Source organism: Corapipo altera, unplaced genomic scaffold (assembly GCF_003945725.1).
Source record: "Corapipo altera isolate COAL_440 unplaced genomic scaffold, ASM394572v1 112, whole genome shotgun sequence".
NCBI classification, from domain to species: Eukaryota; Metazoa; Chordata; class Aves; order Passeriformes; family Pipridae; genus Corapipo; species Corapipo altera.
This window is the reverse complement of record NW_020884899.1, coordinates 5848738-5867060: the sequence shown is the minus strand read 5'-3', so window position 1 is coordinate 5867060 and position 18323 is coordinate 5848738.

Genomic DNA, 18323 nt, shown 5'->3' with positions numbered 1-18323 from the left:
ACAATGGCTGATACACCCCATGCTGCCAACGCCTGAAATGATAATATTTTTTTTCTTAAATAAATAGTTCAGCAGCAGGATCCCAGCCTCCCCCAGCACAGGGAGGCTTCATGCTGCAGCAGCCGCATTTCCAGCCCTCCAGGCCAAATTGCTTCAATGCTTCCCCTCTTTGCTGGGCTCATTTCTAATGGTGGACTACTTCAGGAGGGACCAACAACAGGGTCCATGCTGTGCTGAGGATCCACACATCCAGAGGGCACTTTCAGCTTATGTTTCCCACCAGCTCCCAGGAGGAATGTGTAGGAACAGCAGTTAGCATGGACATCCTTCCCAGGTTAGTACAAAGGGCTTTTCCTGCCCATGTTAACTTGTTGGTTTTAGAGACCTGCCAGACCTTGACACAGAGGAAGGCAAAGCAGGGTGGGTCAGGAAGAGAAATAAATATTCAGGATTTGGAGCACTTGCATAACCCAGTGAGCTTCTTTCTCCTTCTCCAGCTGTGGGATGCACGACCACCTCCTCTCCTCATCTTGCCTGTGAGCTTTTCATCTACGCCTTCCTCCCTTTTTTATCTGGGCAGTGTCTGTGACCATGGGGGTATTGGGGATCTCAGGAGAGGGTCTCCAGGTATCCCAGGGGAGGCTCCTTGGGGACCTGAGACCCTGAGCTAGACAAAAACAATGCAGAGGAAAGGAACACAGCTCTCGTGCTGTGCACAGACAGGATGCTCGGTGGTTGGCTGCTGCTTGTCCCTTTGCAGAGCAGCAGCTAACTTTATACTTGAACACATGTGATATTTGAATGAAGTCTAGCCTACAATGAGAGATTTAAAATTGTCCCATCTGATCTCAAAATTTGAGAAACTACAAGAATGTCAAAGAAAAAGCATCCTTTGCCATCCCTCCACAAACTGCAGAGAAAGCTGCTTTCAGGCCTTCCTCCATGGGGATTTCAGCTTCTACTGCTTCTGTGAGAAGCCTGACAAGGTTGCCTCTCTCACACCAGACAGGCATTTTAACTTCTCACCTTGGCTGGGGCCCAAAAATCCAGTGCCAAGGTGAAAGCAAGCAGTACAGTGAGCGAGCAATTACTCCAACATTCTCAAACAGGCATCTTGAGGGAGAGGGAGGGCAGAGGTGAAACCTGAGCAGAAGAAATGCAGGGAATGATACCAGGCAATACCAGAATGGAAAATGGGAAGGAAATAACTAAATAAAAGCTTTCCTACAACACCAGAGAAGGGTTCCATCTGCAAGGGATGTCACACTACGGACACGTGTGTTGTTACCAAGAATCAGCTTCAGATTTCCCCCAAGCCACTCTCTGCCTCTCTGCCATAAGCCCAACCCCATCCGAGACCACACCCCCACATGTAGGATGCTGGCACGTGAAACCTTCACTTCTGACAAGTTATTATGGTCCCAGTGGAGGGAAAAGAAGCTTTCCAGAGGAATCTGAAACAGGGGGATTGGCAGTGAGTCAACATGAAAAGCAGATGAGGAAAACCTGGGGAATCCCAGCAGTGAAGGTGCCAGGCTGACCCCAGGAAACAGCAGTACTTGGGATGGGATGCAGATCTCCCAGGGAAGGGATGCAGCAGCCAGGACCACCCACAGAGTCATTCTCACATTGAGGGCTGTTAGTTGCCTGAAAGCCCAAAGAAATAATTTTAAAAAATTAAACCCCAAGATCTCACTGAATCTAGAATCATCTCCCCCTACGCCAGGGTTGTACCACCTGCCCAGAGCGTGTATGTGCTGGTATTAATCAGAGGCTGCAACCAATTGCACTGCAGATGAAATCATTCTGCTGGGATGATTTAGCTCCCCAGGTGACAGCAGCATGGATCAGGCTTGAGGCAACATCCCTTGGATGGTCCCAAATATGTAGATAAGGGCAGACAGGGCAGAGCACTAGCTCTTTTTTGCCCAACCTCAGAGTGCAGGAGGAGGGCAGCTCCAGGGTTTGGACCTCTCATTGTGGGTCCACACAAGTGAAGAGGAAGCACTGCTAGTCCTTAGCCTTCTCCTGAGTCACTGCAGCAGGGGAAGTAAATTCCTCTGCATGAAAAGGAAGGACTTGCTGGGTATCAGATGAAGGGGATACCAACCACACAGCTGCTTGGGACAGATGGCAGCTCTCATGCATCATATTTTATAAAACAAAAGTTAGTCCACCCAGTCCAACACACTTCTGGTGCCAGCAGCAAGATCCCCTTTGCAAAAGATTGACCTGTGCCTTCACCTGGGCTCCATTTTACCAAAAGCCCAAAAATATTAAGTGTGAAGGGAAATTCAGACAGAGGTGAAGGGCTCTGCATTGCTCCACTTGAAGTAGACTCCAAATTCTAAAGAAAGTCTAAACCAACTGTCATCGGCCGAGGGGCACAGTGTCCCTCGGAGCAGTGGCTGGTGCCACATTGGAGGTATTCAGTCTAAATTAACTCTCCCCCTAATACCTGAGCAAACATTTTCAGCTTGAGACTTAATATCCCTGGACATGTCTGCTGTCTCCCAGGTGAATCCCCAGATAAACAAGGTCAGCTCAGCCCTAATGCAACCATAAAAAGCTGTCAGTCAGCCCAGGAGATCTGGTTGCAAGGTCAAACCAGTTCTGAAGGTTGCTGGGGCCAAACCTGGCCTGTCACTCATTTTAAGTGCAGGAAGGTTTGTTTTCTTATTACCATGTCAGGTATCCCAAATTTAGGATTAGCTGTTGGCCGCCACAACAGCTTCTTTCAAAAAAAAAAAAAAATAAATAAAATAAACACATGCACACACACATCCCTGGCCCCAAACAAATCTGTGTGCTGAGCCTGCCTGCAGCTGGGAGGTGAAAAGAAACCTGTCCTTCAGGAAAAGGGAAAGGGGATATTCCCACACATTGTGTGACAGTTTCTGGCACAAAAGAACCCCCAAAGCACAGAGCAACATCCTTCAGCTAAAATACATAGTTGAATTATGGTATCTCCACTACTGAAAAGCCTCTTTGTCCAGTAGATGAGGAGTGAGGCAGGACACCCTCCATCTCCAAGGGGACATGTGGAAGCTGTCCCAGGCCACCTGCAAGAAGAACAGCTTTGCATGGGCTGAATCCTTGGTGCCATGTATGAAATGAACACATCATCTTCCCCAAATATTACCAGCTATTTAAGAGTGGGGAGCAGTTTGCATCTCTGCATCGTTTCTCCTGGCTACATATCACTTGTGACCAGACGATGCTCTGGGAACAAGGGCCAAACCAAACAACCTGCAAGAGACCAATCCAACCTTGACTTGGTCCTCCCACTGCCCTTGTGGTACCAGCAGCACAGCAGAGGGACAACACTCAGAGTCTGGGAGATGACAGGGAATGTACAGACCTGGTAATCGGGGAAAAAGCCTCCCTGCTGCTCCTCTAACCACAACACTCTTTAAGGGGGTAAGTAGTCAGTCTGGGGTGGGTAATAGGGAAATAAGTCCACAGGGAAAGATATATTAAAGAGGCTCTTAAGGCAACTTGTCCCTTTCAGAAAAGGGCCAACCTCCACAGTGAAACTCCCTTGACCTTTTGCCTCTCACCACCTGCTACATTAACTGGCTTCAGCCCTTCACCTTCTGCTGCTTAAAGTAACGTTAAGTTGGTCCGTGGCCAGTTTATCCCTTTCTGGGGGAACCAATTCCTGCTGATGCTTGAGTATGGTTTTCCTACTGGTGCAGGGAGCTGGCTGGGCAGGACAGCCCAAGGTATGTTCTAAGGACCCTGCCTGCAGCTGAAGAGCAGAGTAATTTTTTCGGCCTGTGTCTCAGGAAGGTAGGACGGGGAGCAGGGAGCTGCCTCAGCCCCTTAGAAAGAAAAAGGAAAGACAAACTCCTCAGAGGAGGAATTATCAGACTGTGTACAAAGAGGCAAACCTGAAGAGACTTGTGCAGGAATGCCTGCAGTGAGACAGGCTGATGACTGACAGCAGCACTCACCCTCCACAGCAGGCATTGCAGGGAGCCTGTGGCAAAGAGCAGGAGAGGTGTGTTCAGCCCCTGGTGTCTCCATACATCAGTGGAGGCTTGATGTCCCAGTCCTCAGCTTGTGTTGTCATGTTCCAGCCATCCATGAAGACTCATGGATCAGGTGGAGTTGCACGTGATACCTCAAAGAGAGATACATTGAGCCTCAGCTCCCCACTAATCGGATTCAACAGAGGTGCCCCAAACCCCACTGAGAACCCAACCAGTGTCCCCAGGGCAGTAGAAAGGGCAGGTAACCACTGCCTTTTTGGGGCACACATCTTTGCTCTCCAAGGTTGTCAAAAGACCCTCTTTACCTGCAGTGTATCTCTAGTTTTGCTAGTTAGTGGCTATGTCAGCAGGTACAGGACTGCAGAAGCAATCAGCCATTGGAGAGAGATCATCTGAATGGTTGCATATTCACGTACAACTATATAAAGCCTTGGCTCCCAAAGCAAAGTCAGATTGAGAAGTTACCATCCTCAATGCCTGCAGCTCCAGGCTATGGTTCACTGCCACACCTCCAAAAGGGATTAGTTTTTAACCCAGACCATTTGGTTATCCAGCTAACAGCTCAGCCCTGTAAAACAGCTACAACCACACAGCATAAGGGATGAGGAACTGGGGCATAGCTGGAAGAGCAACTGGGCCAGGAAAAGCTCATTTTCAGCCAAAGTGAGTGAATCATCTATGAGTTAAACAAAACTGAGCTGACACCATCTGCTGCCCATCCTGGAGCAAACATCCAAAATGATATCTCATGGTGAAGGAAACCTCCAAAAAGCAAATAGACAACAAAAGCCTGTGGAATGCCAAGGGTGATCATCTATCACCTGCAGGGCTATGGCACTTCACCAAGAAGTTTCTCCTCCATGCTGCCCATTACAGGGACGTCCCACAGCCAGTTAACAATATCCTAAGTTGTCTTTTTTTGTTCTTTCCATTTTCAAGGCACGTTAATTTCAAAACAAAGAAACAAGACACTGTCCTTAAACATCCCCAATATTTCAAGTTCAACTTTGTTTCAACATCCCTAAAACTGCGTTTTTTTCAACAATTAAACCATTCATCTTTTCCAGATCCACTCGGAACCTCATCTAGATACACATCAATCTTCCTGATCTCAAAGCCAAGGAGAAAATAGGCATTTCTTTCCTCTGTTCCTACAAGACAATACTGCCACAGTACTTGCTGCTGCTTCCAACCCAGCCTATCAATGCATTCAGACATTAGGCTTTCCTCATGTTGCAACTCGACCTAAAATATCTGATTCTCAGTTTCATCCCATTACATTAAAAAAAACAAAAACACCCCAAACTCAGCCACCTAATCAAAAAATCTACTTCTTGCTGAGGGCTCCTGCAGAACACTGCTCTCCCAGACTGCCCCACAGAGGTCTCAGGAGCTGCTGTCTCTGCTGGAGATGGATGCATCGTGAAAAAGGACGATGATCCATCCATCCATTCCCTCTTTAACCTAACTCATGACCATTTGACCTTACTCATTCCTACACCAGCTTGCAGGTAGGTGTTGCTCCTTCCTCTTCTCATCTTTCCACTGTTCAAGAGCTTCAGCTGAATCAAGATCCACTCCAAAGGCACTGGAGCTACTCCTGGTATGCTGCAGTGGTAGAGAAGCTTTGGCCAAACACCAGTTCTCTTTCCTTTCCCAAGAGATGTCATTCCCTGTTCTGGAGCATAGCATGATGGATGTTTTCACTGCTATCAATACGCACAACACACGATGCAACACAAATACTCTCACGGTTTACAAAGCGTGTTCTTCCCCTCCCCTCCTGCCTTGCCTGCTTGAATTCAGAGATGGCCAACAACTATTAAACACATCAATGTAAATGTTGGTAGATTGCTTCTAATAGGAAACAAAAATGTTTTGAGCAAAGCTAATTGCCGGGAAATAAGGTCGTTCCAATATTTCAGCAGGGGGTTATAAATCTCTTGGTTCCTGCCTCCTTCCAGCATTAAGGTTTTACAGATGTTGCTGTCAGAAGGAGAAGAATGATTTCAGATGCTTGTTTCCACTGTATATTAAAAAAAAAGGGCATAAATGCGTGCAGTAAAATGCTGGGCAAGTTTTCTTTCTACAAGAAAAAAACCACACAAATCTCAGCAAACAAAATACAGAAAATCAGCATTGGGACTCCTAAAAATCTTATAATGATGCAAAATGCTCAACACACTGATAACTGGCAAACTTTAACATGTAATTTAATCCAGCCAGTTGCATTGACTGCCGAAATGCTTCTTCCAGTCCTCTGCTTCTTTCTACCCTTCTCCACCACCACATGATCACTGTATGTGGAGGGACCCTCTAGCACCACAAGGAGACCAGGAAACAGCCCCATTCTTCCTGAGCTGGAAGAGCTGAAGGGGCTGAGCAGCCATAGAGAAAAGAGCTGTTCTCTTCAAAAGCTAGACCTAAACCCAAATCCAAATGTTAAGAGGGCAGGGAGAGGGGAGAAAACCTCTATTAAGTACAAGATGGTTAGGGAAAAGAATGAGACCTGGTGTCTGTCTCCAAGTTGGCTTGCCAGGGTAGTTAACCATTTGCATGGGAAATATCCACCAGCAAAGGGGTTAGCTCAGCTCTCTTCCCCTTGCACAGAATGGCTGATGAGCTCTTGGGAGCCCCCAGGCTGGGGTGAAGCTCCCCATGCCAATCCCATGCTGACACCCCATGGTACACAATGTGCTGCCTTTGGAAACCATTTTTCAAGCAGCAAAATCTTGATAAGAAAAAAGAAAACAAGACCTACCAAAATAAAGCACCATTTGCTTCATGAAAAAACAGAGGAAGCATGGAGAGGACCAAAGGCAGACCACCACAGACTAGAGGTCAGTCCCTGCAGGAAGGTGCCTGTCAAGTTCCTCATCATTGTTTTAATTGGGATAATGTAGGCATTACAGAGGAGGAAAGTGCTATGGTTCCTTTTTAGCACCACCACAAGACCTCAATCACCTCCCCAGTCCAGCAGGCGTCCATGATCTCAGCAGAGTCTGCACCCACCATCTGAACCAGGCACCAGTCAAACGAGGACTCGAGTGGGCTCTGGATGCCCGTGTCCAAAACTGCCACCACAAAAGCCACAGTAGCTCAAATCATGATGGGGACAAGTACACAAAAGCACACAGATTTACTCAGATGTAATTCAATGAGCTGATTTAACTTTCACGGGTGTCACCATCACACATTTCGGTGTGTTAACGTGACCTTTTTTTCCAGCAAAGAATAATCCATTCATTCTCCTTCAGCTTCACTTACCTTTAACTCCTCAGTGCCATCCAAAGGAGGGGAGGGTTCTGCTTCCCCCATCCCCAGCGACCTCCTTGGGGCTCAGTGGCATCCCTCCCAAGGTATTAGGTTTGCTCCAAACACGCCTGACTCAAGCCAAGGGGCCAGGACCTCTCACGAGAGGCATTTGGGCTGCTTTATTTTTCCAATTCAGCAGAAACTGTGACTCTCCTGCTGAGAAGCCTGGAGCTGGCCTTAAAGACAGTGGGCCTGTTCCAGATTTACACTGTTTTTCCTTAAGCTGAGAAATCACCACTGAGCTGTCTCTCATCCTGCTTTTGGGGCTTTCTTTCATTTTAAGCTGCAATCATACTCCCTACCCCTAGAAAAAAAAAAAAACAACAAAAACAACATATCCAGACAAGAGACCATCCTGTTCAGCTCCTTTTACATTCCAAGTACAACTTCTCCAGCTGGGGGGGGTGGGGGGTGGTGTGTTACATTTTGGATCTGATTTCCACAAGACACAAGTGGCACCCCTAAAAAAATATTCCAAGCCACTGGGACAGAAGAACTGAAGTCCAACATCTCTCTTATCGAGTAGAGGAATTCATGTCTATCTCAGAAACCAGACAATCACCACGTATGAAGAAGCAAGTACATGTCCATCTCAAATCTCCCAGCATTCACCCATGGCTGGACCCCAGGAAAGAGGGGCTGTACTCGTGTTTCTCATTTCCCATCATGTGGGCTACTCTGCAGGACACAGGAGTGGGGTTATACTTACTGGACTTGGGACTGACACCTGCCGTTGGAGAAGACAAGGATGCTGGGATTTCAGGATCAGCCTGTTAGATCTCAGAGCCCGCTGTGGCATCCCCAGGCATCCCTGTGTGGCAGGTCAGCACCTCCTGAGCTGTTGGCTCAGGAAACCCACCACGAAGGAGAAGCCCCACCACCTCCACGCAGGAGATCACGCCAGCCCCTCGCAGGAGGGGTGGCACAGCTGCCAGGTGTGCACTCCAGGGTGCCCATTTCGGGAAGGCTCCTCCACCCTGGCTATAAATACCAGCCCTGACCACGATCCCCAGCGGCTCCCTGCATTCTTCCAGCAGATGTGCCAAGACAAGCTGATGCGAGGCTCCGTAATCGGCACTTTGTTGGTCTCCCGGGGCCAGTGAAAGCCCAGACTGGGGACTAAACACAGCTGACTCGAACACACAAGCAACCAAGCTCTGTTAGGGCCAGAAGCAACTGGGGAACGATTTAGGAGATGAGTCCTTGATTTCGCCAATTATTTATCTAGTTGATGACTCAGACAAGCAGTTTTACGGTCCAAACCTTAGGGGAAAACATGTGGAACTAATCAGGCTACACACAAAAAAAAAAAAAAAGACAAAATTAATATGAAATAAATTGAACAATCCACACATAACCAAACCTGATTTTTCCTTCCAAATAGGTACCATATCTGAGATACCTGTTCTTGTTGTTTCTCATTTATTATTCTTTTGCTTTTAAAGGGCAACACATGGCAGCAGAAGCCATTTTTGCAAGCACAACAAAACATAATCTCTCCACAAAGAAAGGCAATAGCTGTGTATTCAGCAGGTCCCTCCCATTCATGACATTGCCATCTAAAAATAAGAATGTAATTGAAAATAATAATAAACCAAGACATTTTTGTGACTAATCTAGAAATACACCAATTTCAGTGTTAAAGCAACCAACACAAGCAAGGTTTTATGCTAATGGCTACTGTGAGTTCGTTGTCTGTTAATGTAGACTAAAGGAGGAGATAAGATGATTTGGTGCTTTAACACTGCCTGGGAGATTTGTAGTCCTCTATCTTCCATGTCCCAGAACCTTTGAGAAAGTCAGTTCAACTCAGCTCATCAGGAGTTAGCTGCCTAGTTCCCACAGAGATGCACGTTTTGGGATCTTGTGGGATTTGGGACCACCTCACTGCACAGTGATGTCCAGAGCCTCATCCTTGCCCAGCCAGGGTCTAATGGTATGTTAATCTATAGTCTCAAAGGTGTGTATCCCAGATAAAAATTGAAACTTTTTAAGAAAAGTACAGATTTTTATGAAATTTCATTGGGGGGGGAATTCAAGCACCAACCCCATTAAAATGACGCTTAGAAACAGATCTGAAAACTATTGCACCCAGTGTCAGAGAGGACATGGGTAAAGTTGAACAGGCCTAAAGCAGACTCAGCTCAGTCAGTGCTCAGCCTCACGTCAGCTCTCCTCTAATCCTTTGCATCCCTCTTCAATCCAGGTGAATCACGTTCCCTCTCCCATAAAAATCACCCCTCCTTGGGAGCCCAAGGCTTGGCTCTGAGCCAGAAGCTCCTGCTTGCCTGCCCATTTCACTGCCTCCTGTCTCACAGCCTCCCAGATAACATCAGGCCAAGGTGATTATGTCCTTCCCGGGCCAGCAAACCAGATTTTCTGAATGACCTGCCCACATCACTTCTCATCAGCCTCATGCATTGGTCAGTGCCAGGGCTCTTCCTCTACACAAGTCACCAGGTATTGTCCTGGAGCCAGACAGTTTGCCCTCCTTGTGTTCACTGAAAGACTGAGCATTTCATTGCTGGAGCCACTCACTTCACGCACGCTCCAACAATTCGCGTCCCCACCCCGTCACCAGGTCACTCTGAAACCTGCCCTTCCACTGTGCCCTTCCTGTTTGCCTTCTCTTCTCCACTGTGCTTTGATTGACATAGTTAAAGATGCCCCTGTCAAGTAGGCTGGGGTCTGGGGCCAAAAAGGGAAAAGACCGCAGTCAGCAGGGAAAGGTACCTGCTGGGAGAGTTTATTTCTTCCCTGGCAGAGGGATTATGTTTCACCTGAGTGTCGTGGTTTAACCCCAGACAGCAAATGGTTTTGACTGGGAGAGAGTTAATTTTCTTCCTAGTAGCTTTTACAGTTCTTTGTTTTGGATTTAGCAGGAGAATAATGTTGATAACATGCTGATGTTTTAGCTGTTGCTAAGTGGAGCTTACTACAAGTCAAGAACTTTTCCATTTCCCATGCTCTGCCAGTGAGGAGAAGCAAGGGAAGCTGAGAGGGAGCATGGCCAGGACAGCTGGCCTTAACTGACCAAATGGATATTCCATACCATAGAATATCATGTTTGCCTTCTCTTCTCCACCACCCTTTGACTGACTTATTTAAAGACTTCACTGTCAAGTAGGCTTTGGTCTAGGGTCAAAAAGTGAAAAGGCCACAGTCAGCAGGGAAAGGTATCTGCTGTGAGAGCTTATTTAATTCGTGTCAGAGGGATTATGTTTCACCTGAGATATATTGTCTCCCTATTGAAGCAGCCTGAGACTCTCAAAACAGGGCTCAGCAGAGAATATCCCGCTGCTGGCCCATCCCCAAAAGCTTCCCGGTAGCTGCTGGTGGGATTTTTACTTATGGTGGGTATTTCAAGCAGTTTCACAGTTGTGTTTTCTATCAGAGAGCAGCAAGAGCCCAATTTCTGCCTGCCTCCCCCTCATCCACAGCCATGCTCTCACTCATGAGGCAGGAGCTGACCCCAGGGGCTCCTCTCAGCTGCAGAGTGAGGGGGACCTGCAGCCACTCCGGGTGCTTATAGTTCTTTCCCTTCCTACTGATGAGTGCCCACTTTAAGAGACTACAGTGGCCTCAGCAACAGTTCTACTCACACACCTGCAGGCCCTGCCATCAACCCCGCTTTCACTAAAACAAACCTTTCATCAGGAATGCACCTTCACTGGAGTCACAAGGCAGAGAAGACCAGGCAAATACCAAAGAGCAAGTGAGGGCACACCTTAAAACAGCCACAGCCTCACACAGCATCCCAGGGACTTTTTATTAAAGAGAGACAATCGGCATTCAGGCTGACTTAAAAGATTGAGCAGTATGATGACAGCTCCCATTTCGGGGGAGAAAGGCAGAGGGAGAGAGGATTTGGTTTCAGACTAAACCCTTGCGGCAGGCTCCCATCAACACGCACCCCAAGGTCACAAGTGGGAGGCAGCTTCTTTAAAATAGGACAGCTTGGGGCTTTATTTACCTCCAGAAAGGCTTTTTAACTCTGCTGGCGGTGACTTCACCCCCACAGGGACCTCATGGGAAGCTGGTAGTGCCAACTCTAAAGAAGCAGGTTTTGGGGACCAGTGTCTGTGTGTGTAGGGATGGGGTGAGCAGAGCTCAGACAAGGGTCCCACACCTGTCTGAGCTCAGGGATGCACACTTGGTAAACCCATCCCCCAGACAGGGTCTCACCCCTACCATACACAGGCCAGTACTGCCACTCCACTGGTGTCCTGTCCCCACCTTGGATGTGTCCTACACAAAGCAGGGTCAGGCTGATGCAGCCTCTCTGCCCGTGGCTGCCAGCAGCAGCACACCACCTCCTTTCCACCTCCACAGACCCACCTGACACAGGCACATTTGGATGGACACTCAATTTAAGGCACACAAAGAAACCATTCCCTCTGCTCACACCATCACAGACTTAAAAGCACAAAGGATCAAGCCTGGGATTTTGAGTTTGCTGGGGAACAAAGCATCTGTCCCTGCAGCCAGGCACAGCAGCATCTCAGCACCACGCCAAGCAGTTGTCATTTCCTTCATGTGTCTCAGGTGTTAAAAATACCACTTTGCAGTAGAAAAGGGAAAATGGCATCACCTGTGCATGAAACAGAGAATGGGGCTGGTGGGACCGTGGTCTTTCTGTCTTACCTTTGTCACTTGCAGAGGAGGGGTCAGGGTTGACTCATGCAGCTCACTTGCCCATAATTTAGAGCTTGCTCTGACTTAAAAGTGAGTCAAGAAAAGACCAACTCCTCAGCACCACATGCTGATCTGTGGGCAGGGCTGAGCCCTGCCAGGCAGATCTTGTCACCGGTCTGATAAACCAGGGCAGCTTCTCCAGCAAGGGAGGTTCCCTGACTTGCTGCAGGTGCGTGGTAACTCATTTAATCATCAGCATTTCTTTCACCTCTTGTCCTTTACTCATGTTCTCAATTTAAAGTCTGAAGCACAGGGGCAGTATGAGAAGTTTTCTATCAAATAGAGCTAGCAATGCTTCATTAAAGCTTTCAACACTGGAGTCAGAGGGAGATGGGTAGGATTTTTTTTCCTTTAAATAAAGCTCCAAGAAATGATACAGTAATCTGAATCCACTTAAAAAACATCCATCTTTCCTACTCCTTGTCGTTATTGGACAGAAACAAACAAACCAAAATAAAAAAAAAAAGGAAACAGAAAGCAAAGTAAAAAAAACCCAAACGAAACCCTAAAGAAACCCAAAAAACCCAAGCTTAGATGATTTCTAACCGAATTTCATGCTCTCTGAGTGACTGGCAGGCTCTCCAGTCATGCAGGTTTTGAGGCACCAAAGTCCCCTTAAAGTAACATCAAACTCCTCAGCAGCCTGGGAGCTTTGGGGCATTTACCCTTGGGGAAAGGGACCAGGAGCATGGGAAAGATCTGAGCTGGATGGAGACCTCTGCCCAAGAGATCCCAAGGTCTTGAGCTCAGGTCTCTGCCTCCAATAATGCACTATGAAATACAAGGAAGCTACACAGCCAAACATCCTTGGCACTGCTCAAAAACATCCCAGCACCTTCCCCTCACACCACCCAGCCCCTCTCAGACAGCCCAAAGGAGCCTGCAACTTTGTCCCTGAGCAAACCAATGCAGTAATAACTAAACCCAGAGCTCTCACCTCTGCTCCTTTCCCTGGATCCCAAAGCTGGGGCTGCAGGACCAGTGCTTCCCTGCCTGGGTGCAATGTCCTGGGCTCCAGTCAGCAACTGCACACTGACTTCTGGAGACCAGCAGGAGCCCAGTTAGTAACTGCCTGTCCTCACCCATCTGGGCTGGGTTCCCTGCTGGAACCAATTAGAACAGTTAGTAGCAAGCACATCAGGGTTACTCTGTGCCAAGGACTCTCACATGTGGGTGTTTGCCAAAGACCTTACCCCATTTCTGCACCCTTCAGCATCTCCTCAGCTGTTTGTGGGGGTTCTCATCTCCCCACTTTTATCCTTTTCCCCCAGAGCTCACACTGGTTAGGGACTGTGCAGTTCAGGGAGGGAACAGTAGGGTAGATAAGGCAGGAGTTGATGAATTGCTCATGATGGAAGAATAACAGCCAAGCTAATTAAGAGTCTTCATATGCCTCATGCAACCTTCATTAGCTGCTGTGGTGACCCTGTGCCTACTTAGACAGCAGAAACCTACCTGCTCTCCCAAAGAGACTCAAAATCTCCCCTCTCCAGAGCAATCCCTATCAAAGTGTCCATTAATGGATGCATCATTTTTTCAGTAATTTTCAAATTAAGGCTGTGACTTATTATTAATGATAATGTCACTTGTGCCTTACCATTTTAATTAACTGACGTTCTTCTTAACTTTTAAAAACACATGTTCTCTGAAACATAATTATCTAGTCTTTTATTCTGCAGCACAGATGGACATTAGCAGGTTGGACATGACTGCTGACAGATGTCACATCCTTCAAGGAGGACTGGACTTCCAAGACAGTTTTTGTTCTCAGACTCTGCCCTCTGACTCAAGAATAACTTGCTCTTGAGGAACTGCTCTACCACCATCAGCAAGTGCCCTAAAAAACTGCATTTATGAATTTCCCTGAAAAAACAAACAAACAAACAAAAAACTCCTCTCAATACTTTGGATAAACAGCAGAATTTGTTTAACATCCTGACCTAAACACATAGACTAACTTTGGAAGTAAATGACTCCCGACTCCTTGAACAGATGCAGTGAATTCTGCTAAACCCCAGTAAGCCTGGCCTTCCTGAGACCTTGTCCTGTTAACTGCAGTGAGTTAGGAGCCAGTTTGGTCAAATTTGAGCAGTTGCTCTTTGCAAAGGCTATTTCTCCTTTTGCCAGTCATGTAGGATGTGGTTCTGCCGAGTTTGAGAGTCCCTTTGTACATTGATCTCCCCCTCTGTAATACAAGTTGCTTTAGAAAGCAGGAACACATCTAAGCACAGAGGAGTAGATGCTGCAAGGGGGCTGCAAAGTCATTAATGCTCAGCCCCCAACAGTGCTGCTCTCCTGTCTGTCTGGGAGGTGTCACAAGACCCAGATGTCACTGGAATAGCAGGAGATGCTGAGCCTACACACGGGGTGGCTGCTGGTACCAGTCCTGCTCATGCCCCATGTTCAAGAATTACTGGCCATGCCCCAGCACAAAGTTTTGTTGGTGTAACCCTGCTGGCACCTCCAAAGTTCTCTTTTCTGACCTGCACCAGCCAAGATGCCAACTCCATTCCGTCTCTTCACATTCCCCTACCCTGAGGTCCTTTCTGGGAAGCATGGGGTTGTTTTCGCTGAAGGATACTCAGGTAGAATCTGCACAGCCGTGCTCAAAGGAGTAAACTACTCCATGCTTTTCCATCAGTGTCATTTGGAAAGAATAATAGGATGGAAAGGCAACTAGAAGATTTTGCCAAAAAACATCAATCAACAGAAAAAGCAATTAAGGTTTTGCCTGTGCAGCTACAGTGCTTTCCCTCTGTAAAATTTCCCCGTGAAAGGGAAGTCGATACAATTCCCCCTGTGAAAGGGAATCGGGTGCTTACCACTCAGCTTTTTCCAGCAGCTTCACTCCTAATCCTCCCTCTGCCAGCCCTGGGCAGATCTCACTTCTAAGGCACTCTGGGGTGGAGAGACACCAGGAACTCTGCCATGGTACCAGGTATGAAACTCCTTCACTAGTGAAAAGCTCTCAAGTCAAAAGTCAGTCTCAGAAAATTGCTTGGTTGGTTCATGCTGGGAATGGCAAACCTATCACGAATGTAGTGGCACAGAACAGCCACGATACTTAAGTTGGCCCCGTCCAGTTGTTCTCATTAGATACAAAAAAATAAACTGACAAAAAAAAAAAAAAAGCATGACATTTACTGTTGCCAAGTTACCAACATAGCAGATCTCAGTGCAACAAAAAACTCATCCAAAAATATCTATTTCTTTATGTGGGGGGGTTTTTTAAAAAAAGTTACACCGTTAAAAACAATCAGGATTTTAAACTAAAAATCAGGCCTTTTAAGACACGAGAAACACTGTACATCCCACGAACGCCACTTCCAAGCTGCATCCTGCTCTCCGCGAACCTTGCACCCCTCCTTGTGGCGGATCGAAGCAACTGCCGTGTGAGCAAAATCCTCTCTGCCGGTCTTTCGCTCCCAAAAAAGACCACAAGTAAACACCAGAGACATCCAGGCACCGACCATCACCTTCTCCAGGTTGTGAACGTCTCCGAGCTAGAGATGTACTTCTGCTTCTCTCTAGAAGTCAACTCTAAGCATGCGTTTCAAACACCGTTAAACTGGAGGGTGTAGACGTGTGACACATTGGAACAGTTAAACTGCTCAATCTTAATGTTTGTTTAAAGGTTACTTTTGGATGAAAGCTGGTTGGAGAATAAATAACAGATGCTGAAGGCATCCATTATGTCTTTTTGCAATTAGCAGAAAATCTTGGTGCTTTTCTTAAAGAACATACATAATTTTGTGGGATGTTTATAGCTGGAAGCAATCTGCTCTCGCTGGCAAGAGCAGCATCCAAGAGCCCAGGGAAGCTTCACAAGGAGTCACACATAGCAAGCCAAAAGCTATGCTTGCTTCAGGAACAGCTCTTACAACCCCACGCTTGCCGCTGCAGGGAAGCGGTCAAATGCTCTTTATTTCCACAGAAGTTTTTAAATTACAAAGAACATGGTGAAATTATCCCTGTTTCTGTTCTCCACAAACATTTTGATTACCCAGCAAAAATGTGGCTCCTGATTATACTTTCATTTGAAAAATGCATCCACGATGTTTCATGCCATTGTTGTCTTCTGTGCCCAAGGGCTTCTTCTATGGTCCAGCTATCACCTCCCCTCTTGGGGTATGGAGATACTACTATACCTTGGGAAAGCTTGTGCATCCAGGATGCATGGCCTGGAAGGGAAAATGGAAGGAAGGAAGCCACTAAAACTCACAGAAAGCATCTCCCTCTCACAGAAGCTTGTGTGTGGAGTACGAGGTGGGGCAGCAGCTCAACTTTGAACTGAGCCAGTCCTCCCCCTGAAATTAAGGCACTGATGATTTCCATCATGTCCAAATGAAACTAGAGAGGGTATTCAGACAAGAACGGAGAAATTTGAGTTAGAACATAATACAGATCTCAGGATACTTGGTGACCATAGCTGGGAACTTCAGCTGGCTCTGGTTTAAGAAGACAACAGTAGTAAAGCCCTGAACAGGAACCTGAAGAGATAGCCCTGTGCTTAGTCAGGAGAGAGGACCACCACACACTACATGCTCCATACACCCCGACAGATCCTGATAGCCCTTGAAGACCTCCAGAATAGATTAAGCTTCACTCCTAAGACTTGATATAATTCTATCCCAAAATCTCTCTTCATTATCTCATGGTACTAAATAGAAGTGCATGCTGAGAACAGAAGTTGTCCGAGATACCATTTCCATGTACCATCCCCATCCCATTACACTTTGGTAGTTGCACAGCAATCTTTCCCATTTCTTACCACACAGAAACAGCATTGTGCTAAGAAGCTCTCCAGAATAAAGTAGATAATATCTTTTGGGACAGCGCCTTGTATTCTCCAAGAGTTGTCTCGCTGCAGCAGCTATTACGAACTAAACCAAACCCTCCTATTTGTAAATTAGAAAGAAAAAGCACAACTCAAACTGGTATTTGGTTTAGGACTGAATGGTTCACACAGTGCTTAAGAAGCATTTTAGACAAAAGCAAGCTTTCTGCCAAACATTTGAGGGGAAAGAGAAAAATTCTGCTTGTGCTGTCTGAATGCAGTTATAAGCCAGGATGACAATATAGCCTGGCACTGCTGCCCACAGTGAAGTACACTGTGCTTCTCATGCTTCACAAGCAAGGTCCAAGTTGCCTTCTTTCTGCCCAGTTCAGTTTCTATGGCATTATACCAAAGAAAAATTCCTGTCTTCACCCTTGGAATTTAAGGGGGCAGAGTCGATGAGGGAAGACAGGGAACCTGTAGGCAGGGAGTGCATTTGCCTTAATTTCCATACAGCACAATCATGAAACAGCTGGACTCCACAAGCATCACTGCTGTGCAGAACAGGTATGTACCTAAAGCTGAAGTCTGACTAGTGAAGCAGAATTGACTGAGCTTCTCTAAGCATCTTCCCTCTCCTCCTCAACCATCTCACTTGCCTCCATTGAAGCATAACTGGTCACTGCTGGTTTAACACTGATGATTGAAGAGGTTTCTTCATGCAACTGCTGCTAAGCACTGTGCTGAAGCATGACAGACACAGCTGATCTGACTCACAGGAGAAAAGAGCAGAGGTACTACACAGATTTTCTGTAGTTGGGGAAAAAAAAAAAAAAGCAATGTGCAATGTTGGTTTTGTAACAGCTTATGTGCCAAGTTCATGTCAGAAATAGGTTCAGGTTGCTCCAGCTGAAGGTTTAAGGATTTTCTTTATTTTGCACGGCACAGATTGGTAAGCACACTCCCTTCCCCATCCCAAAGAACATCTGCAATTCACAAACTTAAAGAAAAGGCATTAAAAGGCAGAAAGCAAAGAGGATAGAGCATACTTCAGCTGAGCAGATTAGAAGACTCAATAAAGACGCCTATTGTTACCAACAGAAATACTCTACAGACCACAGACTGAAAACCACCATATTAAACTAAGCAATCCATGAAAAACAGCAGAGAGCTGCAAGATTAAATTCATCCATGCTCCCCTATCTCCACTGGAAGGTTTATAAACCTCTGCAGATCAAAAGAGTGTGTGCAGTGCTGCTATATGAAACCAAGTATTAGTATTTCTGTTACTGTCTCCTTTGTTACCTGATCAGCCGAATCCTCTTCACACTGTCTTGCAGTTTCCATTATCAGCCGTTAACCCCTGGGATCTTTGGGCTGTGGCAAGGGCACAGCCCCAGCTCTCCAAGTCCTGCTGTACCACATCTTGAAGAAATAACCTGATTGTGCCCAGGAGCCAAGTGTTGCCCTCCCCACCCGAGCACAAGGCCAGGGGAGCCGTCACAGATCGCAGCCTTCAGAGACATCTGTGTCACAACAGG